This window comes from Lutjanus erythropterus, chromosome 22, assembly GCF_056507025.1.
Source record: "Lutjanus erythropterus isolate fLutEry1 chromosome 22, fLutEry1.hap2, whole genome shotgun sequence".
Classification (NCBI taxonomy): Eukaryota; Metazoa; Chordata; class Actinopteri; order Lutjaniformes; family Lutjanidae; genus Lutjanus; species Lutjanus erythropterus.
In genome coordinates, this window is record NC_139338.1 from 26,101,482 (window position 1) to 26,129,436 (window position 27,955).

Consider the following 27,955-nt stretch of genomic DNA (forward strand, 5'->3'; position numbering starts at 1 on the left):
GGAAATAGCCTGGCAGATGTGAGCAACCTTGGCTGTGGCACAGTGCAAAGCTCTTTTGCGGGAGAGAAATCCAGCGGGTCCTGAGCAGGTGGTGAGAGTGCCAATAACTGAGCTGCCTGACAGATGACAGAGAGGGAAAATGAGGAAGGCAGTGAGGTGAGGTGAGGAGAAAGAGCGAAAAGACAGCAGGGTTTCTCAGATTCTTTGAGGTTACAGACCCACAAATCAACTCACACAGACGCCAGGTTGATAAGATTTATCTTTTTCTTTCCAAGCTCGTATTTTAAATAAGACCCTGGCAGCATAATTAGTCTTATTTGGATAATTTGTCTTAATCTTCAGCGATCAGTCATCGAATCATCATGTTCACACACTCCCCCTCTTTGCAGGGTTCAACCAAACTGCCACCAGTTCATAACATAACAGTCATTTTCCCAAAGGAATCTGGTCATATCCTCCCCCCTGTGTCCCTCTAAGCAACAGCGAGGGTGGGGTCTGGTTTTTCGGGGAGATAAGTTCACGGTCTGATCCCGCGTGAGGGTTCCCTGGCTGGGTCACGGGGTCGTGCCGGGGTCGGCGTGGATGTGCTGATCTGGGAGTGATTAGCCTAATACGATTAGCCGTGATATGACACGCTAGCAGAGCCAGGTGTTAGCTGAGGAGCCACAACTGACGGCTGTATGGGATCGCGGCCTGATGCCTTCTTAAGGACACGAGTAGAATCTGGGGTTTTAGGGGTTATGGAGTCTGTGTTTTCTAACTGGAATCAGGGATTTGCCCAGTGCCAGACTTACAGTTAAAGAAGGCCAGGGGCACCGGGACCCTCGCTTGGGTTACACAGATGATACTAAAGGTTTTTTCTTATTTATTACATTGCTCTGAGTGGAGCCAGGGGTGAATTTGGCCAGTTTAACCCCTTTGAGGGATTTAAAAACTGTATCATCCAGAAAATACACAACATAAGAAGCGAGTTTAGTTGTGACTCTTTGAAGTAGCATCCAGGAGCAGTATTATGACCCCAAGTTGGGCTAGGGGATGAGGGGTGCAACATTAAATAAATTTACCCGGGAGAAAAAGGAAGGAACGAAAACTGAGACAAAGATGTAAACAAAGGTTCTTTTACTAATAAAATGTGTCAACAACAAATAAATCAAACAAATTAAACTCACAAAAGGATTAACTTAATCTACTAAATTAAACAACACACACACACACAAAAGACAACAAGTGTCCATGCTAGCCAGGGAGGCTAACAAGAACACAAACACAGAACACAACTAGTGCCTTTGCTAGCTGGCAGGACTAGCAAAGCACATGGGGTTGCCCAAACGAGTGCCCTTGCCAACCATTGAGGTAATAAGGCACAGGAAACACAAAAACAAGTAACTTCACTAGCGGCGCGCGTTAGCAAAGCACTTATCGATCGCCACAAGTAGTCTAACCAGCTGCTGCAGACTAGCAGACTATAGTCTGCTGAATGGCCCACTGGACCCGAGCGGCTGCACTCTCCAGGCTTTTAAGCACCAGGTCCTGATTGCAGAGCAGCTGCACCTGATGCCAATCACTGCAATCTGCAAGGGGGGAGGGGCAGAACCTGGACACAGGAGAACACAGCAGAAATTTTGAAGAATGCAGGGTATTATTACTGAGATTCTTATCTAGTTTTAGAATTTGTTTTCTGGCTTGAGAAAGTGATCAGATCCAGTATTTTAGTGCAATATCTGTTCAAAATGTGCCTGTTGAGAAAACTTTAAGCAGCGACGCTGAGGGCAAAGCAATCAGCCCGTTCTAGAGAACCGCTCATCCAAAAAACTTCACAGCTATTTGGGACCAGGCACTTTCTGTGAACAGTGCTCATTTCGCAAGTTATATTGCAGATGCGTGACATGTTTGAGTTTAGCGAAACAAAAGGGCAAACTTGGAAGACTTTCTTTTGTTTGTCTTGTCTTTCTTTCTTCATCTGTTCTTGAATGTACTCTAACGTGGGATGGAGGGCGAGCTGTACCCAGCATGCCGTTCAGCTGTGCAATAGTTAATAGGGGTCCCACATCAATACACAGTAATATCGCACTGTTAATAAATATGTCCTGTGGATCTCAAGACCTTGCAGAATCAATTGGATGAAAGGTTTCCAGAAAATCTGAGGGAAGACACATGTGTAAAGACAGACACCTTCCATTTTAGTTGGTTAAAAAAGAAAATATTAGACACCCGTCTTTTCTTGTTCCTTCGCCAATCGTAACGTGACCCCTCAGGATTATCTTGCAATCCCTTGAAAGGTCCAGACTTGCAGGTTCTCTGGAATGGTTTTCCACAAAATCACAGAGAAGCTGCGCTGTCCTGTCTACATATGTATCTAAATTAAAGGGCACAGTGATACTTCTAATTGTGTTTCTATTTCAGAAGCACAAATCCAATGCTATACATGTTCCCTGTATTGCAGGGAGCTGCAGCTGACATCTGAGTGAGCTGCCCTTTCAACATTTCAGGCGCCGATCTGAGTCATCGCAACCCTCATTTTTCTTTAGGCAAGTTATTTCTCTGAAATGGGAGCAAGACAAGCAGTGAAACGTTTTTGTTGTTTAATGAAACAAAAGACAACATACTATACTCACAAGAAAAAGCAGATCTGAGAGTGGTGAGAGAGAATGTCAGAGACCGGGGGAGCAGATGAGGACTGATTGTTTGACCTTTGACCTGGGCGTGGGTCCAGGCTGCCCCAGACGGGCAAACAGACGCTGTTGGTTCTGGCCCTGGACACCGGCTGTGATATATGTTTTCCTAGAACCAGAGAGAAGGAAGTCTGGGCTTTTAAATATAGCGGATATTATTTAATTTTAATATATGGGAGTTTGGGGTGTCTGCACGAACAGCACTCAAAGGCTGCTCGACCAGAATGCTTTGCGGTGGACACTGCACCTATAAGGCTATAAGTTAAGTCAATAACAGCTGGGGACTGCCGTTTCAAATCCTATTTTTCCTTTAAACCCGTAATCTTATATATGAACACTGTGTGAGTGTGTGTGTGCGCACACAGTGTGTGTGTGTGTGTGTTGAAAGGAACAGTAAAGCTGAACTGACTGAAGGTCGTGTCAGTCAGGTGGTGCAGGTGTCGTATCTGTGTCCGTCCGTCCTCTCCAGGCATCAGCACATGAAGAATCGAGCTTTGTGCCGCACACACTCATGTTACCTCAACTTTAGCCCGTGGAGAAACCGGCCACAGTGAGGGACATGGGTTTGTTACCTGGACAAAAAAAAAAAAGACTGTGGGAATGACCCAGAAGAGTCGTGGGTCAGCACTCGGTCTCAATTCCTTCCTTACCGCCGACTCTTTTCTCAGTTGTTCAAATATTTCACAAGTTTTGAGCAAATTTCTAAAAATAAATATCAAAATAAAATGCAGATTGGTGAGTGTTACAACAGATTTTAACATGAGTAATTATAGGTAAGGAAATGATAAGATTACATTATTAATGAAGCACCAGAATCTCTGATACATCATGGGATTTCATTGCTGCTTACAAGCTGATGTTTTTATGAGCCAACACATGAAGGAAGAATGTTTTATTATATAGCGGATTCTACATTCAAGAGCTCAGACTCCTCTTAGTCTTTAACTTTTGAAAGGTTTTTCAGCTATATCGCCCTGCCCCAGATATAATACACTCGGAAGAAAGGTGGAACTGGATGAACATTGATGGTTGCTTGACTTACAAGTTGGCAAGGGCATTTAGATGAAAATTCTTGTCACACGAGTGGCACCGGCCAGTGTAGGTTGTCCTAAGCAGGTGTAAATGTAGAGGAAAGGCTTGGCGAAGCTGCTGGAGGCAAGGATTCAGAAGAGCAACCAACTTTTGGCATATTTTGCCATGTGACTAAAATGTTACCTTGAAGTTGATCAAAGTCAGTTTCCAGTCAAAATAGACACAAAAACAGATGTATGTCTGGGAAACTCTTCTATGAATTTGTCTAACAGGATTTTATAACTACATAAAAATAATAATAATTAAAAAAAAATTAAATTTTAGACCCTTAACTGAAGAAACCGATCCATTCCAGCGAGTGCTGCGGCCTTTCCACAAAGTCCCTCCTGTTGGAACACCTGGCTGTCTGACGGGGTCTCCTTGCGGACCTCGAGGTCCAGGGGACGAACCCGGAGCTTCCTTAGCCCGAGCCCCGGGGGCCACGCAGCCTTTTGTCCCCGGGACGGAGCGCTGCTCGGATTCCTCGCTCCCATTCCCAGCTCCGTAAGAGAATACCCCAACTACATGGGGTCCAAGGAGTGGTCACGACATCAAGTGCGTGTGAATGCGCGCATTTGTATGTGTGTGCGCCTGTGTGTGTGTGTGTTTGTTGATCTGCATTCTTAATTGAGTGATGGGGTGAATGTCCATGTGTTGCAGCTGAATGGAGCTGAATAGTGCACCTGTGTCATTGTTGGAAGTGAACTCTCACCCCTGACTTTTGGCCTGTAACTGTAAACCCTGAAATACTGGAATACTGCTCGACTTCCCAGTGCATGGACTACTGTGTGTGTGTGTGTGTGTGTGTGTGTGTGTGTGTGTGTGTGAATTTGCATTGTATCTATATCAGGGTGCATGACAGCATGTGTTCTAGGTGTGTGATTGGGTCATCCGTGGATTCCGTTCACCTTGGAACTTCAAGGTAGCGCCTGTTGATTGAAAACGCAAAACTTCCTTCATTACCAGAGCGAACAATGGTCTCAGAGTCCCAAGTACAGAGTTCAAACAAAGGGCCCAGGAAGTGTACAGAAGCCTGTTTGGCAGCTTCGAACATGTGAAGCCAGCTGTGAAGGACATTAGGCCGTGACGCCGGGGCCGCTGAGAATTACATCGTGCAGCGCGTTTGAGTTGAGAACCCCGGGACTTCGAAAAACTCCCTGCCTGCCTGGCCCCAGCTGTCCCTTTAAGAGCAGGGGGGTTATTACTGGCTTTATTGTTATTACTGCCTGTTTTTTAAAGGGGCAGGCGAGCCAGGGGAGTAATCCGCCCGTCAGCGCTCACATTAATGGCCTAATTGGGCTGTTCTCTCGCAGTCAAAATGCAGGCCTCAGCCTCACGGAAATGCTAAGCCCCTCCGAGCCCCTCGCGCTTAAATACCCGAGAAATGCCTGATGTCTCTGCAAAGTGGAGCTGTCACTAGCCTTCCTCTCCCTCATTCACATTGTTGTCATTCCTGTTCTCTCTTTTTTTTTCCTCTTTTCTGTTTCCCTCCATCATGCTGTGCGTCATTTTGTGGCACCGACTCTTCTAGGGAACTTCAACCTCCAGGCTTAAAGAGGGTAATGTGTTGTCAACCAAAAGGCTAATATTTACACGACATGATGAGCAGCGTTTCATACAATAAAAAATGGCTCACTGGGGAGATATTAGGAACTTTTCTACTTACTTTCTTAACAACTATTTACATGATTTGTCATCAAGGGATATTTCCAGTGTCCTTAATGGTTGCTGTTATGTATTTAGTAAGTTAACTTGCTCTTGCTCTGCATATTGTTGGGGTTTGGTTAGTTGATTAATTGATTAAGGGTAAATTAATAACCATTTTAATCATTTATCAAGCAGATATGCCAGCATTTGTATGGCATGTGTTATCAAAATCAATCAAATGCTCAAAAGCATGCATGTTGGCCAAATTAATGATAATAATGAACAAAATAGTTTGTGAAACGTTTTCTGCAGCTAATGGATTATTTTCATGACCGACGAGTCTGTCAATGTTTCAGCTAAAGTCATTGAAATGTAAGAAACTGGTGAAAAGAGAGAGCTCCCAGAGGACATAATGACATCTTCAAATTGGGTTTTTGGACTGTTGCAAAGATAATAAGTTAATATAATGAAGAGAAAAAGCGGCAAAGCCTTAAAATCCCACTCCAGTTTATTTTGGCATTTTTATGGTATTTCATATTTTCAGAGTCATTTCCTGACAGTGTTGATTAAAGGCGCTGCTCCTTCTCAGAGTCTGCTGGGTTCAGGGACATGACATGGACCGGAGAGCAGGACTAAAGCAACCGACATTGTGATTTTGGACTATTACATAAAATTTGACTTGTGTGGGTCATGCTTCAGTAAAAATGCTGGGTCGTCGTCGAGCATCTCCGCTGGGGTGAAGCATTAGCTGGTTAGCAGGGGATGTAGCTTGTTAGCTGCGGAGCACTGAAGTCAGTGCTGCCCTCTCAAGTCACGTGGACGAGGCTGCAGAAGAGTGGAGACCAGAGACTTTAGTTTAACAGCGTATTAGGTCGATTCTTAAGCGTGGGAATGGCTGTCTTACACCTCATAACTAATGTTGGGACGACTGCTGTAGCTATCCGTTCATTTATCTGCGCTATCACTTTCCGTGCTGATGATGTTGATCAGTCTGGTTGCCATGGTAACAGATTACATCCGACTATTGACCACACCCCCGTTCTCTGTTTGAGAAACAACGTTAACCTGAAAAGTCTTCCTACGCCGGCTGAAGCACAGCCTTAACCAGCAAATGTTTGACATTTTTGCTTGACAAGTGCTTTAAATGAGTCGGTCGTTGATCAGTAATTGATAAATTTTAATGCTAAATAAGCTCAAGTAACCAAACACCCAATAGTTTCATCAAGATTCAAGATATTTGACTGTAGTGTCTGAAACTGTTACAGTGATTCAACCATATAAAGAATGCACATCTGCAGTATGTATAATTGCAATGAATAGACAATCTGCGGTGAAAAGGTGCTGAGATGCAAAATATATTGCGTCATTAAGATTTTATTTTATTGCATGGTAGATCAGTTTGGTTTTTCACATACAATGTTGAATATTTATTAAATATTTAGCCTTAATGCTAAAATATTCCCTTTAATGTTGTTTTTGAGATCAGCACCAACCTGTCAGATCGATTTAAATCACAGGGCTACAACAGCAAAGAGCATCTTATCACTGCTAATTAGGATGCTTTAGATTCCATTCATTGGAACAATTACATTGTGGTGTGAAGGATGCTGGCAGAGAGTTTCTCTCCCCCGGCAGGTAATGACAAAACTTCTGTGCTAAATCCAAATTGCCTCCGAAAAACTAGCCTGTGTGCGTCCAGACTCATCGCCGTTGGATCTCCTGCCTCTCTTGTCTCTTTGGGATCCGCCGCTATAATCACATCACACACCGGCCTGGCCAGTTAGTGCAGTTTACTGATGTCACTTCACATGATTTCTGGGCATTGAAGTTCACATCTTTCATTTGCTTCTCGCTGCCATTTGAAGCCAGCGGTTGCTGCAGCTTTAAAGCCCTCCAATGCAGTTTCACTCCTGCACCGCTGGCGGCCGGGGACTTAAGTGGAGCAGTTTGAGGTGTTAATGCCTTGCTCGAGGGCACTACAGCGGGAGGCTATTCACGGGGGAGTCCCTGGGTGACATCAGACCGTCGACTTCGGTTCTCAGACTCGGTGTCCCTTTTCAATTTTCGCTAAAATTCCCAAACTTGCCTGGAGCTTCCCTGTGTGTCCTTGCACGAGATAGTTTCCCCTTGATGGATGATGTAACAGAATTTAGAGCTGATGCAGGTCACTCACAGGGCAGATCTCCATTTTTTAAAACATGCATTCTCTGTGCACCGTCACGCCACTGTAAAAAAAAAAAAAAGTCTCAACTCAAAAAAAGATTCAAAACAAATAAACTTTTGTAGTCAATAAACTTTATTAATTCAGTTGCACTTGAGTTCAATAAGCTTAAGATATTGAGTTGAACTTTTATTTAACTTTTTTATTTTATGTACAGTTGATTAAAAATCAAATGCGAGAAAGAATAAAACCCCACTCTGTTCTGAGTGTTCTAAGAAACTTTACCAGAAAGCCTTACAGTTACAAAAAGTCCAACAAAATATATTACCAAGAACACTTTTCATTTCCAAGAATTTCAAGGAGAACCCACCCAGGGAGTTCTACCAAGAACCCTTTTATATGTCATTGCGTTTCTCCTAGACTCTTTTGTCTTCTAAGGGGTCTACAAAGAACCACATTGTATTTTACAGATGAGGAGAAAAATAATTGTATCCTTTATACTGTATATTGTGAAATACAGGTTCTAACTAGTACTATATATAGTTCTTCAGTCTCCATAGGAGAACCCTTTTGGATCTCTGGTGGAACCTTTTTATATAGGCTCCTTTCAGAGAGTTCAACCTAAAACCCAACATAAAGGGTTACACCGAGACCCATCTGTGAAAGGTTCCAGCCTTCAAGAGGTTCTACCAAGAACCCTTCTATGATAATGGCTCTAGCCAGAACCCTCTCCAGGGATTCTATTCAGAGCGTTCTACCAAGAACACTTATTTTCTGAGGGTTTCTCCTTTAACTCTCTTGTCTTCTAAGGGGCCTTTATATGAGAACAGCTCTTTAGTCTGACAAAGAACTCCTGATAAACTTTTCTCAAAAAAAAAAAAAAAAAAAAAAAAAAAGGGTTCTGATTCCACTAAATTCCAGTATGATATATATTTTTTGCAGTGCATCAGACACCAGCTAAAACACCACTTTCAGCTTGTTAGCACCAGCTATTAGCTTTACAAATGATATTGTCACTTTTGTTCCAAGCACAACCCCAAAGCTTGTGGAAACATTTCACCACATCCCTGTTTTGGCAACGCTCTCAGACTTTATCCATCATAATCTAATTGTTTAGATGGCAGGCAACATTTCTAAATGTTCCGAGTGTCAATCCAGGGAGCTTTCCATCGCCTTGTGTTCCCCCGCGAGTCGTGTGCGGGAGAGGTCAGCCACAGTGCGAACGCGGCTATCTGCAGACTGGGGGTTAGCCGGCTAAATGAAGAGATTAGTACGACGTGAACCGCCACAGGTGGATGCACTTATTCTATCATTTCCTAAAGTTAATTAAATCAGCAACAGAGTGAGAACGAGGACCGAGATGCGGGAGTGATGGACGTCTATCAACGTGGCCATCGACATCACTGGCTACTCAGTAGTTTAATTTTCAATTTAGCCCCTTCTGCTGCTCCCCTTTAGGCAACTGAGGCAGTAACACTCACATCTACACTCATAGGAATAAAGGTTCTAACTAGAACCATCAAGGGTTCTTCAGCTTGTTCCACTGTCAGAGAGTTGTACCTAGAACCCAACATAAAGGGTTATAGCTAGGACCATCTGTGAAAGATTCCCCCCAGAACCTTCTATGAGAGGTTCTTCTTCTATAGTGTAATGGCTCCACCCAGAACCCTCTCTGGAGGTTACATCCAGAACCTTTCCACCTTCTAACGTGCCAATAAGAACCCATCCCTTTTTATTTTCCATAGGTTTTTACTAGGAACACACTTGGGGTTCTGCCAATAACATTTTTATATTACATGGGTTTTATCTAGAACCCACTTAGGGAGTTCTACAGCAAAAACCCCTTTTATATTACAAGGGTTTTTTCAGGAACACACTTTTTAGATTCCTAGTGCTTGATTTAGAAACCACCCAGGGGGTTCGACCAAGAACTTTTTATATTCTGAGGGTTTTATCTAGAACCCACCAAGGGAGGTTTTACTGAGAATGTTTTCATATTGCAAGGCTTTTATTTGGAACCCACCCAGGGGGTTCTACCTAGAACCTTTTCGTATTCCAGGGGTTTTATCTGGAACACACAGGCAGTTCAACAATCCTTTATAAGACTTATTGTTCCATTGAGAACCCATTTCCTCCAAAGAACTCCTGACAAACCATTCTTTTTTTTTTTCTTTTTTTTTAAAGGGTTCTTCAGAAGCACATGGCTCTGGGTAGAACCTGAACCCTTCAGGAAGAACCCTTTTGAAACCCTTACTTCTAAGAGTGTATACCAGTCCTCCCTTGCCATGATGGGAGGATGAAGGTTTGAGGTGAGGCTCAGTTGGCAGTTTAGTAGGTGTGTGTGTGTGTGTGTGTGTGTGTTATGTGTGTGTGTGTGTGTGTGTGTGTGATGGAGGGTGGAGTTTGGGGAGAGCTCATGTGTTAGTGTAACTGAAGCTGTCATCCAGCCCCGGGGTCACCTCCCCAAAGCACGCCGGCTGTCTCTTTTAATAGACTAAACACATATGTCTCTCTATACCAACACATGATGAGGAGGAGGGAGGCCATAGGAGGGGTGGGGGTGTGTGTGGAGGGGGTGTGGACTGACTTCATAATTGGCCTGTCACCATTTTTTTTCTAATGGTTAATGGAAATTGACAATAACATGAGATGCTGCCATTAGGCCGCATGTCATCCTGTGTGCTTTGATTAGCAAAAAAAAAAAAAAAAAGCTGCAGCTGCTTTACTGTCACTTGTTACCGAATGCCTCAGAAACAACAATCAGTTGATGACTGAAACCAAGAAAACTACCTCCTCGCCTCCTCATGGTTAACACTTTCTTGCCACTGGTACTATATATAGTTTGCATAATTAGACGTATAGGGAAAACTTTTGTGTCCTGTTTCATAAACGCGGTGTGGTGGCTGATTCAACATCATCCTGTTTGTATCATCAGGATTAGCATTCAGGAAACGTTCAGAGTGTCAGCTCAGTCAGTCACCTTTCGATTCAAATGAAGGACAAGGACTGCTGGTAATGAACTAAAAATATTCCAAACATGGTAAGTCCTAATCTTTACAAGGTTAATTTGCTAGTTGTAGTCCCTTTTATGGAACATGCAAAATTATATAAAGTGAAATCAAAAAAATAAATTCATTTTTCATGTTTCTTTTTAAATATTTATTAGTCCTCTATCTGCAAAATTTCCTTTTTATGAGAGTCACATAAAAGTGTGCAGTTTCTGGAGTTTGGTATTGCTTGGATTTTCACGTCTGATTCCAGTTAACTCTTCCTAAGTCCCGCCCCTTTTTGCCCTCTGCTCCAATGACAGTTAAGCAAGCTTGGTACCTCGGTCAACTTTCTCTGCTCTGTTCCTGGCTTGTCTATGTTAAAAATACAAAACAAAACATAAAAAGGTTAAAAGATGTTGCTGGGGGATCTGTAAAAACAAACATTCACATCTTTAATCGGCTAATTTTAGTAGCAAAATGCTAGCTAACTTGCTAGCTCATCTGCATCAATTATTAGCTAGCTATTGAGGTAGAGTTTTGCTCACATTAGCTCGCAAGTTAGCTAGTGTTGTGCTAGCATTAGCTAATTTAAGATGTGATCCTTTATGCTTCTTTCACAGGAAAGGGTGAAAGTTGACTGAAGGTACCAAGTTTGCTCAACTGTCATTGGAGCACAGAGCAAAAAAGGGGCGGGAGTTAGGAAGAGTCAGTTCTGCTAATTGTTCTAGCGTCTTCCCGCATTCTTCACAACAGGGTTGTGCGAAACGCTAATTACCAAGGATAAACTTTATCAGCAGAACCACTGAGCTAAGCTAACTTAAGCTAGTTAGCTGTAGCAAGTGTGGTCTTTTTCCTGGTTTCTCAAGTATTTTGGGGTTTACTTTGGCCACTCTACTCTACCGACAGAAAGTACGCTGTCCTTTTAAAGCATTTTTTAAGCATTGCCTTTGCTAAATTGAGGTGATCGTTACAAGACTCACACAATTTGCACAAGTTACCTGCTAGTTGACTTAGTAACGGCTGGGTAGGTGAAGTTAGAATATATCAAGACTCATGATTTTAAGAAGACAAACGCATTAGACAGGGAGACGTGCGTGCAATCAACTTGCATGTCTACAGACTGATGGCCTGATCGATATACCGTGGGTGTTTGCGGCGCACGGTTTAATTTGAAACTAGTGCAAGTGAAAACACACGCTCTGGAGTTTGAGGTTGGTAACAGCCTGTCGCACTCCTTACCAGACTCCATTAACATATTGCACAATTTAACCGTTATACACATCTACGCCCCCAACAAGAATATTAATGACACGTTATGACTCATAAACAGAAACTTAGTCTTATTATTCGGCATTAATTTTGACTAAAGCTAAACAAACTAAAACAGTTGTTCTCACCACAGCTGCAGTGCTGATGTCAGAAAAGCGAGTATTTCAACTGAGCATGTTTCCTTCATCTGTGATGAGGTGAGGTTTCCAGTGTTATATGCAGTCTTATAGTGCTAATGAATGTATTTTAAGTATGCTAAAAATTCAATAAAATGCACATAATCAGTCTTATTGTGCAAAAGCAACATCTTTAATAAAGTTTGTTTTTGTTTCTCTCGGAAATTAAAAACATACTGCACTTTTCAAAATGAAACAACATTATACGTGTTCTGTTGTGGAAACAATGAATAATACTTATGAATCAGGCTTTAAAAAGATCTATATTGCCCTTCACCCCCAGAGATGTTGCTCGGATGTGATTAAGAAGCTTCAAACTCTTGTGTTGTATTGCTGGAGGTGTACTACTGGAATTGTTATACCGTTGCATACTGTGCCACACTACAACGGTGAATAAGCAAGTGAAGAAAGGGCATCGAGAACATTAGTGGTGAGTAGGTTGTCACTGCTGGTAGAGAGTGGAGGTGGTTTGAAAGTGAGTAAAAACCAGTGTGGTGGAAAGAAATGCAGTAGTATAATTTTATTTTCCTGTCATGAGTATTATGATGCATTGTGTCTTGTAATACTAATTTAAATTATGTTAAAGACAAAGGAAGGACTTTATTGAATATCTGAGGGTCTCATGTCTGCAGGCTGCAAACTGAACAATCAGCCCTTAAAGGCCGACATCTGAAAATAGTTGTGATGCTGTAATGACACAGTCTGCTGCCCCATTGACCTACATTCGGCTAAATTGTTCAGCTGTACCTCTGCAGGTCGTAGTCGGGCCTTAGTCATTCCAGTGCTCTGTGAGTTTTAGTGAAATGTCAGGTCGGGGAAGCGAAAACATTACAGTCTGATGTGCAGCTGTTGACTCTTAAAACCGGCTCTCTTTGACATCAAAGATTAACCCCTCGCGCAGCGGTTGCGTGCACTTCAGTTCATGTTCAAGTTAAAACTTTCCCAAACCGCTCCTGCACCGTCAATACCATTTCCGTTGACGACGTGTTTGCTCAGCATTTACCTAAGCATGCATGCATGTTTTTGTCGAAATATGACAAATTATGGCCACTTTTTTTCTGTTTGTGACTCATTTGGTGAATTCAGGCTGACCACAAGTGCTGCTTCCTCATGAAGGCATAAATACCAGCTTCTGACAGCGACCTTTAAAGACAACTGAGGATAAGTATTTGCTTCTCAAATAATAAATTTGGTCTGTAGTATTATTTTAGTAGCTGGGCTAATTAGCTACAAGCCAGTTAATTACTTCTGCAGCTGATCTTAGTGTTAAATTTGACAGTTCATTTGTTGAAACAGAACAGTTATTTGCATTTGGTTGTCTTTTTGGTTGTTTGACTCTTAGTACTGACACACAATTAGTTAGAATTTTGATGCAGACATATCATTGTTCACCTGTTATAACAATTAACTCACTGTCTTTTAAACTGCAAACACATTGGTTTACTCATTCCAAATAAAATACATGATTTTAGTGGGCTATAACTATATTTATTCTCTGAGTAGAGCTGTATATTGGCAAGAATCTCACAATACGACTCGTATCATGATGCAGAGAATATGATTTAATATACTGCGATACTCTAAGCAAAGGAATAGCTAAGAACATACATAACAAATGAGTAAAAAGTTAAAATACACACTGCCACAAATCTTTGCATGCAGACAGTATTTTCAGAATTAGCAGTTTCACAAAACATAATATCGTAATATTCCAGTCTATAAATATTTTCTTACACCCCTACTCAGTTTTCTTTGCCCATGTTTGCCCACAGTGGTGGACAGTAACAAAGCACATTTACTTGAGTTGAGTATCTCTACTTTTCCTCCACTGACAGCAGACGAATCCACAAACTGTTATGAGTCATATTGGGACTGGGTCATTTAAAACCACATGTTGCATAAAGTTACTATTTGCTAGCTTGCAAAAATACTAATTTGATGTGACTGACTTGAGTCCTTTCAAAGTACGTGTTTTAAAATTCGAATAAGTGCAGTATCAGTAGGAACGGGTACAAAAGTTCAATATTAAACAAACAAAGACTGTCAGATTGATAACCTCAAAATCATTTGTCCTTTTGAATACTTAAATATTTATAAAAACAAATGCTCCAGTACTTTAACTAGTACAAATTTGACTGAACAACTTTTACTTGAACTTGAACTTGAAAGTAATATTTGACCAGGAGTGTCTTTACTTTGACTCTTTTAAAAGAGTTGTGTACTTTGCGTCTTATAGCAAAATCCCACGGCTTTTCATTGATGTTAGCTCACAAGCAAATCCAATTTTTTTAGCCTACAATAACATGACAGAAGAGTTGAACTAGCAAGATGCTGATCACGTAACACCAAACAGATGAAATGCACAAAATTAGTCACTTGTTTTTATGTTTATGGTTGTATTAGTAATAATTTCTCATGTAAAACTGTGCCGTTGCTAATATTACTTTTAAAATGAGTAATAATACTTCTTTGAGGCCGCTGCTGGCGAAGAAGGTGTGTTGGAGGAGGAAGAAGAGATGTGGGGGTGGGGGGTGGGGGGGTTTACCCGTGCACCAGAAGGGGTCCAGAAGTGACTCAGAGGAGCCTCCGTACTCCACCCCTCCACCTCCCTCCCCTTTCAAACAGGCAAACAGGCTCTTCAGAGAGCTGCTGGCTGGCTGCGCTGTTGAACTTGGCCTTGCCGTCACTCCGGGGTAACCCAACACCCAGCACAGAGGGGCCTGACAGACCCGGGGACGAGGGGGGCTGAGGCCGGGGGCGGGGGCCCGCTGGGACGCAGAGTGCATTTCAAACCCATCAGTGTCAGTTAGTTCACTAAGTGGTGACATAATCACCATCGCCATGGCTGCTCCTCTGGGAGAGCCAGGCAGGGAGGGAGGGAGAGGCGGTGGGAGCCCCGTGTCTCCACCTCCTCCTCCCCTAGTTTCCCTGGAGTAGAGGCGCTATAACCAAACTCTTCTTTACTGTTACCCATTTCTCAGTATTGTAGTGTAATAAGTATTTAGTACACTGGCCAATGTGATCCAAGGAAACTCAGTCCACAGCCATTTATTAGCCTGCATAAAACATGTAAAAAATATTACCTGCAAACCAACAAAGGTGAGAAACTTCTGTTGTGATATATTTAAAGGATTACAGATGTCCTTTTGCATGAGTGTTCAGATCCTTTACTTCAGTAAAAGTACCAAAACAAGTATGTCAATCTACTATTACAAGTAAAAGCTCTGCATGCAAAAGTACATATGCGTGATCAGCAAAATATGCCTTCAGTGTCAAAGGTAAGAGTAAAATGTCCCCTGTGACTAATATGTTAATAATTTACCAGAAGAGTTTAAAACCACTAACAACATCTCAATGACGCACTGCAAAAGTTAGAAACAACTGGTTTAAACTGCTTGATATACGACTTCAGGTGCTCAGCAGTCCGGGGTTGAGAGGTCTGGACTGCAGGCAGGTCAGTTTAGTACCTGAACTTGAAGCCACGCTGTTGAGACGTGCAGAATGTGTCTTTGCTGAAAGAAGCAAGGACGTCCCTGACAAAGATGTTGTCTGGATGGCAGCATATGTTGCTCCAAAAACCTTTCAGCATTCATGGGGCCTTCATAGTTGTGACATTTGAACTTTTTCTCTTCTAGTTCCTACAGTATAATCTTCTTAAAAATATTTTTCACGTGTGTTTTAAATGAGCTTCATGAATGTATGAACCTTATTGATGCAAAGACAAATTTAGTGGGTTAATAAAGGTTTAATAAACAGCTTCTTGTCTTTATGGTTACTTGGACTTTTTTATAACTTACAAAAAGCACCTGAAATCCATCTTTTTACATGTAAAATTTAACATTTCACTTGTATAAATATCCATAATCATGCCAATATGTGAATTAATCACGGTGGGGTCGCTCAGCTGGTGGAGCGTCCGCCTTCTATCCCCATTTCCTGTCTTCACTTCAGCTGTCCTGTCTAAATAAAGGCATTAAAAAAAACCTAAATAAATTAATAATGAGCAACTGCCGTATGTGACTATGAATCTTAAAGGGATAGTTCACCCTAAAATGAAAATTCAGTCATTATCTACTCACCCTGATGCTGATCGAAAGTTTGATTTTGTTTTTTGGTCCATGAAACACAGCTGGAGTTTCACAGGAAAACAGTGTTGCAGAATCTCCCAGACAGTTGCATTGAATGGTCGCCAGTTTTCAAAGTATAAAACAACTCAAACACAAACCTAAAATGCCTCCATACTGCTCGCCAAGTCTCCCGAAGCCCCGACATGCCAAGTTGACCTGACGGACGCCATTTACATCATATATTTTAGCCTGAATCTTCACTGTAGATTGTTGTTTTTTTACGTTTGAACATTTTTCACTTTTCATTTAGTAGGTAAGTGAGTAGATAATGACTCAGTTTTAATTTTTGGGTGAACCTTCCCTTTAATTTGACTCCATTTGTGCCTTTAAGTACAATGTTCACCATGACGTTGAGGTGACAACATAAATGTGTCCTAGTGAAGTCGCTCTTGAGCAGCGATATGCAGCAGTGAGTTCGCCACTGTTTTGTTTCCTGTTTCAACCACATGAATGGCGAGGAAACTACCAGGGCTGTCACAGGAAGACAACAGGTCAGATCCGAATGACTGTCGTGACTTTTCACTGAGAACTTGAAAGTACTGCTGTTTTTCACATCTCACCTACACGTTTCCATTTGAAAAATCTGAAAAGAAGGGAGCCTGTGCGACGCCCCTCTCTCCTTAAAGTCACATGCTGCTTCGCTGTTGTTGTTGTTGTTCTAGCATGGATTTGTCTTCCACCAATTTTTGTAAAGTGCAATACATGAGTCACCTTGCAGTCTTAGAAATACAGGTAGAGGAGAAGTGCTTCTTTTGTGCTAAAAGGCCTGAATTATCTTTTATGTGTGGGTGCACCATAAGGCACATAATGAATCCTAATGTGACAGAATAACATTCTTTTTTAACATTATTTTAATTTTTTAGTTATTTTCGCCAAATTGCACATTAAGTGCATTCAAACTTTTGAAAGAATTCTTCTGGCCGTTAAGGTTTCAAAGACCCAGGTTCAATCCCTGGCAGTGCAACTCTCTCTCAGAAATCATCTTTACATACTACTAATTCGCACTAATGGCACACAAGTTCAGAATGAGATAACGTTGCCAATCTCGCCCTTTTTTTTTTTAAATCGACATACTGAAACTGACCTTATAAAGGTCATACGGCATGAACTTTTGTTGTTTACTCGATCAGCAAACAGAAATCAAACCATAGCTTTAACCCTGACCTTAATCAAAGTGGCTTTGCTGCCTAAATCTGATAACATGCAGAAATCAGGATGTGGTGTTCAAGTTCAAGTTCAACGCATTATTTTTCTGCCGACCACGCAACCGCCTCACTGCCTCCTTATGACGTCCGCGCAGCAGGAATGAATAATAAAGTGATAGCTAATAAAACATCTTTGTGACACAAGGATGCAAAGTGATGCTTCCAACATGGCTGCGAGGAACGTAACTTGCAATATTGGTTGGTGGGAAGCCAGTGAGGGATCATGTCCTTGTTTCGGTTCTCAAAAGTACCAACTTGAAAGTATTAAGTACCAAGAGTGAAGAATTATCAATTAGACGGTTCTTTGTGTTGTTTATTTGTTATTTAATGAGGTATTTCTTAACAGTTATCGTTTTTTGGTCAACTTTTTTGTTAAAGCTGCTTCGTATTAGACATGACACCTCCGGGTCAGTTATTTTTTGGGGCGGGAGGGACATATGTTAACTTAATGTATTTTATTTGTGAGTGATTGGCCATGTTGTGTCATGAACATTTTTCTTGTCAAAAAGAAACTATGTGAACATTCTGCCTAATCTGACGCAAACTAAACAACAAGAGAAGTATTAGTAACTTTTTCATGTTGCTTTTTGTGGAACTTTACACTGTGGCGCTAACATTAACTCTGCTAGCGTTAGCTTTGCTGTTATATGGAAGCCTGTTCTCTGTGATCCTCATGTCAAGTTAAATTTACTTGATAGACATGTCCTGAAGGTAACAATAGAGCCACATGTGCAAAAGTAATGTCCAAACTGCAGGAATTCATTTGTTTAGCTGTGTGACTTTAATTAGCATTGACTTTGTTTACCACAGATGTTCTCAACCTTTTATAACTTAAGGCCCACTTCTGCTTGTTAAAAAAAAATTCAGAGGACAACATTCCCAAGTAAATGCAACAAATAAAAAAGCCTAATTTGACAAAGCTGAGAATGAAAATTAAGCTTTACTACATTGAGGGTCATCATTTGTTTCAAATGGTTTTTGTGTCACTTCATCTTCAGCAGTTACCCAAAAAAATAATTTTAACTTTCAGTGTTGCTGCACTAAACTTGTAAGATTGATGAAGTCTCAGTCTGGCACCATTGGAAACATTAACTATTTCATACCCAGTTAGATGAGCTATTATGGTTTTTGAAACCATGTGAGAAGTTTAAAAGGGAAATTTCTCTTTGGTGGAAATGCTAATTACACATAAACATCCAAAACAAGGAGACACTGCTCGTTTGTAAGGGCCCACAAGCCCAAGGAAAAAAAAAAAAAGTTGGGAACCACCGGTTTGATCTTGAACAGCACGTTGTGTTATATAAGATTATCGTGTCTTTCAAGTGCAACCCTTAATCTGAAAACTGACAAGTAAGTAAAGCAAAGTCTGATAAATGTTGGGGAGTAGAAAGTAAAATAATCTCTCTCAGTCATCACCCACACAGCACCAGAAGTGTGTGGTGGCTCCTGCACCCACAGAGACTCTGCCATCTGCACATACCTTCTTATTTTCTCATTATTCTGCATAAAAATATTTTTTAAACTTTCATCTAAACATCTGGCGCTACCGCTGCCTCTGCAGAGGAGTAGGTAGAATTTCAGTTGTGATGTTTTCATAATCCTTATTTTAAGGCATTTATAATTTTAAACATGGCCGCACCTGTTTACACCCGTCCTGGGCAAAGAGTGAGCGAGAAACAACAATACAAACAGTGCAGAGTGAGTTAAAATGATCAAATGAAAAAGAATTGCAGCAACATAACCGACTGAAGGCACATATTTGTCACTTTACTTTGCAAACAGAGGGGGAAACCAGCTCACTTGGATTACAGGGTACTATCCAAGTGACCTTTCTTTGACGTTTTCTAAGAAAATACATTAATAATTACATGTTTAAACCCGTGAATCACTGCACCAGGAATCAGATGTTTTAATTATGCCTTTACCATGAAATTGTGACTAACTGGTTCTCACCTGAAGGCGCCCACTCATCACATAAAGACAAGGATGTGGGCTGTTCTGTTCTCCACCTTATCTTCTCTGCCACTACATCAAAAACACAGATGAGAAAGTAGCTTGCACTTTTTTTTCGCTCTCTCTCTTTTATTATTTTTTATCTGTCTGTGGCTTCTATCTCTTGACACCCTAACCTAAGAGTGGTGTGTCCTGGTCCAATCTCAGAGAAGATGGTTATCATACTGCGAAGCTATGAGACATCACTTTGTCACCGCTCGGAGTACAACTGCGAGTGTCAGTGGTGTTACCTGCACGCCTGCACGCAGGGATCTTTGCTCAATTTTTTCCCCCCACCATTTAGTCAATTTCCAAAATGACAAATGGGATAAAGTGTGAGCACGAGTCTCAGGATGACGTGATCCCCAATAACGCCCTCCCTTCCATCAGCGCCGGCTATCTAACGATGGACAAGACAAAGGAGCTTATCAAACGGGGCCGATAACACAGCAGCCAATTAAGATATGCTGCTTCTATCACACAATATGCGTTCAGTATCACTATCAAAGGGTCAGGAAAAAGAGGGGTGGGGGGGATGAATGGGATCGGTAAACGAAGAAGCAGCTCCGTAACCTGAGTGAAAAGAGGGTATTTTGAAATGTGTCGTGGGAAGATATCCCCCGAGAGCAACCTGGAGGTGATCATTTGGTTTTTGTTTTGTTTTGGGGTTTTTTTTGGACAGTTTGTACATATGTAAAGAAGGCATGGATGCACCAGTGCAGGAAAATGCCCAGAATTGGGGTTGTGGGCACTAGATGGCACTAATGAATGGTAATTACAATGATCTGCTCCTGCAAAAATCATCATTAATTATGTTTCTGCATAACTCCTTGCACAAGTGCTTTAATTTGTTTTGCAGAAGTTAATCTATTATGTGCAAAAAGTAGAGCAAAGTATGAACTTCATTATGAATAAAAATATACACTGCTATGCATATGTGCACTGATATATATATTTAAAATATTCTATAATTTCACACATATATATCATAAATATAAAAGAAATTACAGATATTTATGCACATAAAAATCATTATCAGTGTAGCTTTTACACAGGCTTTCTTTAATAAAGATTTGGGTGATTTATATTCAAAGTGTTTACATCAACAATATTCTTAACATACTTGTTTTATTTCACGATGCAGTTACATGTTTTCTGAGCAATATGTTTATATATCAGTCCATATACAGCAGTCCAATTTGCATTGCATCTGCATCTGCTTCACTTCACACAACACATTTGGAATTAATGCCCCTTTTTAACAATTAATTTCACGGTGTCCCTTTTCGTCCCCTGTTTATTTATAGTTTCAGAACTTCGATCAGATCAAGCAGAAATGGGCAGATTACGCACGTCTCACGATTCTGCATTTGACGTTTTCGATCAGCAGATTCTAGTCAGCAGGAAACTTTGACCTTTTTCGATGCAAAAAGTTCAGATTGTGAAGCGTTTTGTGTCTCACTCGTCGAGCGTAGGCATCATGTTTTCTTTAAATGTGGTTTCAGATGGCTTTAAAAACGATCTCGCCCTGCGTTTTGTTACGTGTACTTGGTGACATTGATGATAAGAAAACTTAAAGGAACAAGCAACGAGGGCTGAGCGATGTGGACAAAATCAAATATCACATTTCCTCGAATTTGATATTGCAACAGCTTTGCATGGAAAGAAAATGACATCACTTCACCATAATGAAGCCTGTAAAACCAGGAGAGGAAAGCACCAATGCCATATAATTATAGCAAAATCTAAGATGATATCCAGCCTCATATCAAGATTTAAAAAATGGCAACAAGCTGAGTTTTCACTGATGATCAGACATATAACCTCTTATGGCTTATCTAGAATTTAAACTCTTATTATAGACAATTTGTTCACCTGGAAAAAGTGTAATCATCTTACCATTAACTAGTCTGATTAGAGTATAACTTAGAAAATGAAAGAGTAATAACAAAAACAAAAAATGTGGATTCAACAGGTGCAGAGAGCTCAGACTCCATCTTTATACCATCTTTTTAGATGCAAATTTCAAATCATGAGGTGTTTGGTGTCTCACACATTGGCATCAAGTTATTTTTAAATGGTGGTTTCTGATGGCTATAAAAGATATCTCCCTCTGCTTTTAGGTGCATGTGCTTTGTGACACGGCTACCACATCTTAAAAGACAAAAGTGGATTTGTCTGTCAGTCACGACAAGGAACGAAAAACAAACATGAAGAAAAGTTATTTACACTTTCTGTATTTTCTCACGTTAATTTTTTGCAAACACAAAAACGCTGAAGTTTATGTAAACTTTATTATCTCAGATCAGGAAATTTGAATGTAAGGTGCAAAAATACACAAAACGATCATAAAAGCTGATAAAAGACGTACAATATGAAGGGCCCTATGTCCTACACACACACACACACACACACACACACACACACACACCAGTAGTGGAATAGCAGGTTATGATCCTTGAAAAACAAAGTCTACATCAACATTAAAATCAACTAATAATAATACAATATTATTGCATATAGTCCTGAGCAAATAAGTAACATCAAATCCTGTATTTTTGTTCTTTTCCTCTCATTTAAAGGAGCATTTTGAAACAACTGCACATCCAAAAATGACAATAACAAGCAACAGCTGGTCCTACACTTTAAGTTTATCAGTTATTTTTTAACTGTCGACTACCTGCCAAACTCCATTAAAATATCGCTCAATTTAACTAATAGTTAGTTATAAACATCTACAGTCTTCTAAAAGAGTATTAATGATTTCTTACAACTCATAAACAGACACTCAGACTCATTTGGTGAATATTCAGCTTCAATTTGAACCATCATTAACCATTTTGTGATTGATTACAGTAAACATATTACAGGTTTCCCTTTTAACAGTCTAATTGCTGAAGGGACAAATGACTTACACAAGAAAATATTTTCACTGAGTATGAGTATCTAGAATTTAAACATTTATAATTACAAAATTACTAAATACACAGAGTTTGAGTTCAGTGACTGCCTGCCTTCTGCCCACCAAACTCCATTAATGTTTAGCTCAATTTAATCATTATAAACAAGTCATAAACAGACACTTACTCATTTGACGAACATTTCTGTGTTATTTTGAACTCTAATGAACCATTTTATGATTTATTACAGCAGATATATTGAAGATTTAGTGTAATTGCTGGAGAGACAAAAGACTTAAAAACAAGCAAAATTTTCAAAGTGGATCGGTTGAAAAACAAGCACCTCTTATGGTTTATCAAGAAATTCAACTGTTTTCATGTACAATGTGTCCTCCTGAAAAAAAAAAAACATATATACCACTTGCGAGAGAATAAATAAGAGCAATAACAAATGATAAACATGGATTCAACAGGTGCCGAGAGCTCAGACTCCATCATGCAGCCCAGCGTGCGATCAGACTTCTTGCTTTAGCCGATACGGCCTGAGACATGTCAACTTAGTGTAGATGTCAAACCTCCGGCGCTTATGAGAAGGCCAGGGAGCAGAGCGATAATGGCGGCCCTGCGACGGCGGGGTTAGTTATCATACAAACGGGGGTCGCCGCTCTCGACCCTCCCTTGTGCCACGGCGGCCCTCTAATCGCCCATCTGGGCTCGGCACGCCGCCGTCCTCCTGTTTGTCGTCGGACCTTATCGTAGGCAGAGGCTTAATCTGCACCGGTGATAAGATATGTGCCACTGCATTCACACACACACACACACACACACTTTGACGCTCTCCTCACACTCCTGCTGTCGACCGGTTGATGCTGTGATATCTGTGCAGTTGCGTCATTTTCTGTTGCAGATTATTCATTTAAAGCTTTTTGTCATATTTGTATAGAAATACTGGGAACTCCCTGTTTGCTTTACGTTAATTTTCTTCATCCGGCTTCATGATTCATGCAGGAAAACACAAAGCAAGCAACCAAGCAAGCAACATGACACAAAAAGGAGCCAAACGTCGAGTTGACTCTGACTGACCAAAGTAACCGCAGCACAGCGAGTGAAGACATTTATCCTGTCAAACAGCGTGCGTACTTGGACTTTTTCTCCTCGGCTGCGACAATAAAATGCCCCACTGATCTGATACTATCTCCCCGTTCTCACACACTTTGTCTCATTAACAGCTGAAGAACAGAACAGAAAATAAAGAGCAAAAACATCAGATTTCAAAGATTAGATAAAGCAAGAGTAAAAGAAAAAAAAAGAAGAGGTTTATCTCTAAGTGTACACGTCCTTGAGTTTCTCTGAAGGCTGCCATATAAGGTCACCCTCTCTTAGGCTCTTCATGTGGTTTAGGTAAAGCTGTGAGAGCCGGGCGAGACGTGAAGAGGAGAAGAAGAAGAAACGGACAGACAGACAGAGAGAGAGACGGAAAGAGAAGGGAGAGAGATCATCTTGGCATGACCCCAGAGTCTCCTCTGCAGTGTTTGAGCCGGTCGTCTCTGCAGATCGCAGCTTTGAGCTCGGGGGACAGAAAGCGACCGCAGTGCAGACAGTTTCACTGCACAAGCAGCTCCACCGAACACTTCAAACAGGTGGACAGTCCTAACAATTATTAGCTGAGGGTGGACTTTTTTTGACATGAAATGCAGCACATTTTATTTTTAATATTTCAATCCAGGCAAAAATGAAAATGAAAATAAGCAGAATCAGCATTTGATTTACTTTTATTACATCTTTTATTTTCCATTTTCACAGTTACAAAACATTTACAAATGTGACTGCAAGTACACGAGTAATGCCTTTTAAAATATTCAGATGAAATAAGAGAAAGTAACTTGTCATCAGTTCAAAAATCCCCGTTACAAGCAATTCTCCTAAACATAAAAAAAAAAACCAAACGTATATAGTATGAAGGTGATGAACTGTTTTCTTTTTTTTAAGTGTTATCAGGCTCTCCAGGACCACAAACACAACATTAACCTTAATAACAGAAAGAAATCGGGGCTGTTTTTTTTTTTTTTTATTCAAATCAGCCAAGGCAGACAACCACAGACACTGCTCCGCTTTTATTTTGAAACCACATTTTTCTTTATCTGCACACTGCTACATCAACATGTAGTCAAAAGCAACACGTTCACTCCATAAGATGTTTGATATAGAAGCTGCAGGACCGGAGCCCTTGCAGACAAACTGCATGAGAAATAGAACATAAGCACGGCTTTTAAATGAAATAAGAGGATGCACCTTCATTTATTTTTGCAGCATAGTATTTGAACCCACTTTTGAAGTACAGCTATGATGTTGAAATGTGACTGGACGTTAAGTAAATGCGACCAGAGGGGGGGCTTTTGCAGTAGAGCCTTATTAATAACCACCATACAACCCTTATGTTTCATATAAGATGCAGAAACATGTATCATGTGTGATGAAGCGCAGTGATATAAGGCAGAGGGAGAACCATGCATATATATAATATCATCATTACCAAGTGCAGACAGAAATCCACAAATGTAGATTTAGATTTTACTTCCTCTCAGAGAAGGATCATTGCAAATTTAGTCTTTTTATCTTTATAACCCAAAATATAGAAGTGTAGTCAGCAGTGTGTGAATAATAGTGTAAATTGGCCTCGGACATTTAAGGAAGGAGGCAATATAGTATTTTTCACAGATTCGAGTATGTTAGTCTGCATAGTAGGGGTGTCACAATATCAGAATATCACAAGTACATGATTATCGTAGCCAAAATAATTCACAGTAATGATATTATTCCAAAACATAATTCATCTTTAACTTTGTTTATTGTGCATTTTGTCTGTTTTTTGGTAAAACAATTACACTAAAAAGGCAGAGAGAGAGAGAGAGAGAGTCCACACACTAATGTACTATTTAATGCACTACTGCAGTATGTGAGAGTAACTAGTAACTAGAAGTACCTGAGGTACATACAGTTTCTGGGAAAATATTTCACTGTGCAAGCGCTGGACACTTCACTGACATAAATATCCCACAATGCAATACCAGCGTCACTGACAAGGCGGACGATGGCGGTGTACCGTCAATAACGCTTCAGTTTAAATGTCAGTTACCATGGTTACACCTTTCCAACTGGCAAGGAGTGACATAAGAAGTGTGAATGAAAAGGATCAAAGTAGTGTTTAGTTATACAAGTGTATGTTGAGTATTTGTACATATTTTGGATGTATAATGTGTAGTGTGTGATTTGGACGCAGCCGTTATGTTACAAAAGTGGGGCTCAACTATATTTCTGATCGATTAATTGTTTAGGGTCATTTTTTAAAGGAAAAAAAAGTCAAATTTCTCTAATTTCAGCTCCTCAAATTTGAGTATTTTCCGCATCTTTACTCCTCTGTGACAGAAAACTGAATATCTTTGGGTTGTGTACAAAACAAAAGGAGGTCATCTCAGGCTTTGGCAAACGGTGATCAACAATAACTGATCAATTAATCAAGAAAATGATCAACAGATTGGTCGGCAATGAAAATAACTTCGTGGTGGTGCTCAAAAATACAGTCTGCAGCGATCACAGATAGAGAGCAAGTGGAAATTGTTGCTTTACGGGAGTCTTTAAGACCATAAACAGAGATAACATGTCATTTTCTGTTGCCTCTGAAACGTGTCATTAGTTCAAAATCGTATTTATAAGCAATTCTCATAAAATTAGGGAAAGTTGTGTGGTATCAAGATGGTAAAACGATGTTTTTGTATGTTTTTGAGCTGTTACCATGGCCTCCAGAGCCCCAAACTGGATATTAGATAAGGCAAGTTTATTTGTATAGCACATTTCAGCAAAAAGGCAATTCAAAGTGCTTTAGATAAAACATAAAGGGCATAAACATTAGGCAATAAAAAAAAGACATTTAAATACACTTAAAATGAGATTAAACAGGAGAATAAAAGTTACGGTGCAGTTTAAGATATCGATAAAAAAAAGAAAAGTCAGTAATAACAAAAAGAAATGGGGCCTGATTTTTCTACCACAGCGCAGACATTCCCTCAGCCTTTATTTTGACACCACATTTTTCTTTATCTGCACCCTGCCACATCAATATCTATTCAAAAAAAAAAAAAAAAGCAACATGTTTACTCCATGAGATACCACCGGATAGAAGGAGCAGGACTGGAGCCCATTCAGGCAAAAAAAAAAAAAAATGCATTGAAAAATCCAAGCATTGTGGAAAAACGGGTGTTAAGTTTGCAGTAGATTTGGCGGCGTCTGCAGCTGAGGGACAGCCTCGGTAACCTGAGAGAGCCTCTCTGCCACCGCTGGACCGTCGCCCATCTCTTTATCACCACCGCAGCGAAGGAAAAACACACAAAATATGTTTACACCGCACTGATAAGATCCAGCACTCGGCAACCGTGCACGTCTACACTCAATATTAATAGATACCGTAAAGCGCACACACTCCCACACTGTAATAATGCCTCTTGCACTTACTGGCATTTAAAACGGGTTTTTTTTTGTTTTTTTTTGGTGCTGCTGAGGCGATGATGATTGAGATTATCTGTCAAACTGATTGAGAAATGTTAATTCTTTTATCTTATTCTTTATCTTTAATTATCTTCTGGTTTTATTTTGTTTTAAACTCAAATTATTTTCATTCTAGCAGCTTCCTGCAGCATTTCAAACAGCCAAACCTCTTTTTTTCCTTTTTTTTTTTCTCATACATATTTGCTTATCAGATGCGGTGTGAATATCGATTTCCCGGATATGGGGTGATAAGGTCTTTACAAGGCCGGTCCCCTCTATGAGCGCTGCTGGTGAATATTTTATCCAGCGTGGATTATAATGAGTGATTAAGCTCATATCACCAGAGCCATCCCTTTTAATAATTCACATGCAAAAACTGTATCGATAAACACGCCTAATGCGATCCGGTGAAAAGTTATAAGCCCCTCGCTCGGACGCTGACACAGAAATTCTGATTTAATGCAGGGAGGAAAAAAAAAGGAGAAGTTCCCCTGTAAACAGTCTGAATTGAACGCAGGGCTGTGTGTGAGTATGTGTGTGTGTGAGTGTGTGTGAGTGTGTGTGTGTGTGTGTGAGTGTGTGTGTTGAAGGAACAGACTTTAAGGAGCCTGAGAGGGGAGCTATATAATGGTGCCCGATGACAAGGCATGTGATCCGGGCTACCGCGAGCGCGGCGAGCCGGCCGGCTGTAACCTAAAACACAGAAAACACCACCGCACACTGAAAGCCAGACACTGATAGAAACACTAGTTGCTTCTCACTTTCTACAGTAACCTGACGATATACATGTCTGCCTTCTGTGACTAAGCATAAGAGTGAGGAGGCGGCCATGACACACACTCCTTTTCATGTTTTCTATGAATTCTCCACTGCTTCATAAATCACTGGAACTTGTCACTTTTTGCATCACGGTTTCATACTTAGAATGTGATTTGCAGGTATTGTTTTTGCATAATTTTCCTGTGACTTTTTTTTTTTTTTTAAATATAGTTTTTACTCAACAGTCAGTTTAAAAAGTTAAAGAACTTTTAAACGGCAGAAAACACTGAAGGGAATTTCTTTTTGGTTTATTATTCGCTGTACTCGGTGTGTGATCGAGGTAGTTTTTTTTTTGCAGTGGAGCCTTTATAAATTAATAACATACAACCTTTATGTTTTATGTAAGATGAGCAGGTGAGGGAGAGATGGATCATGTGTGATGAA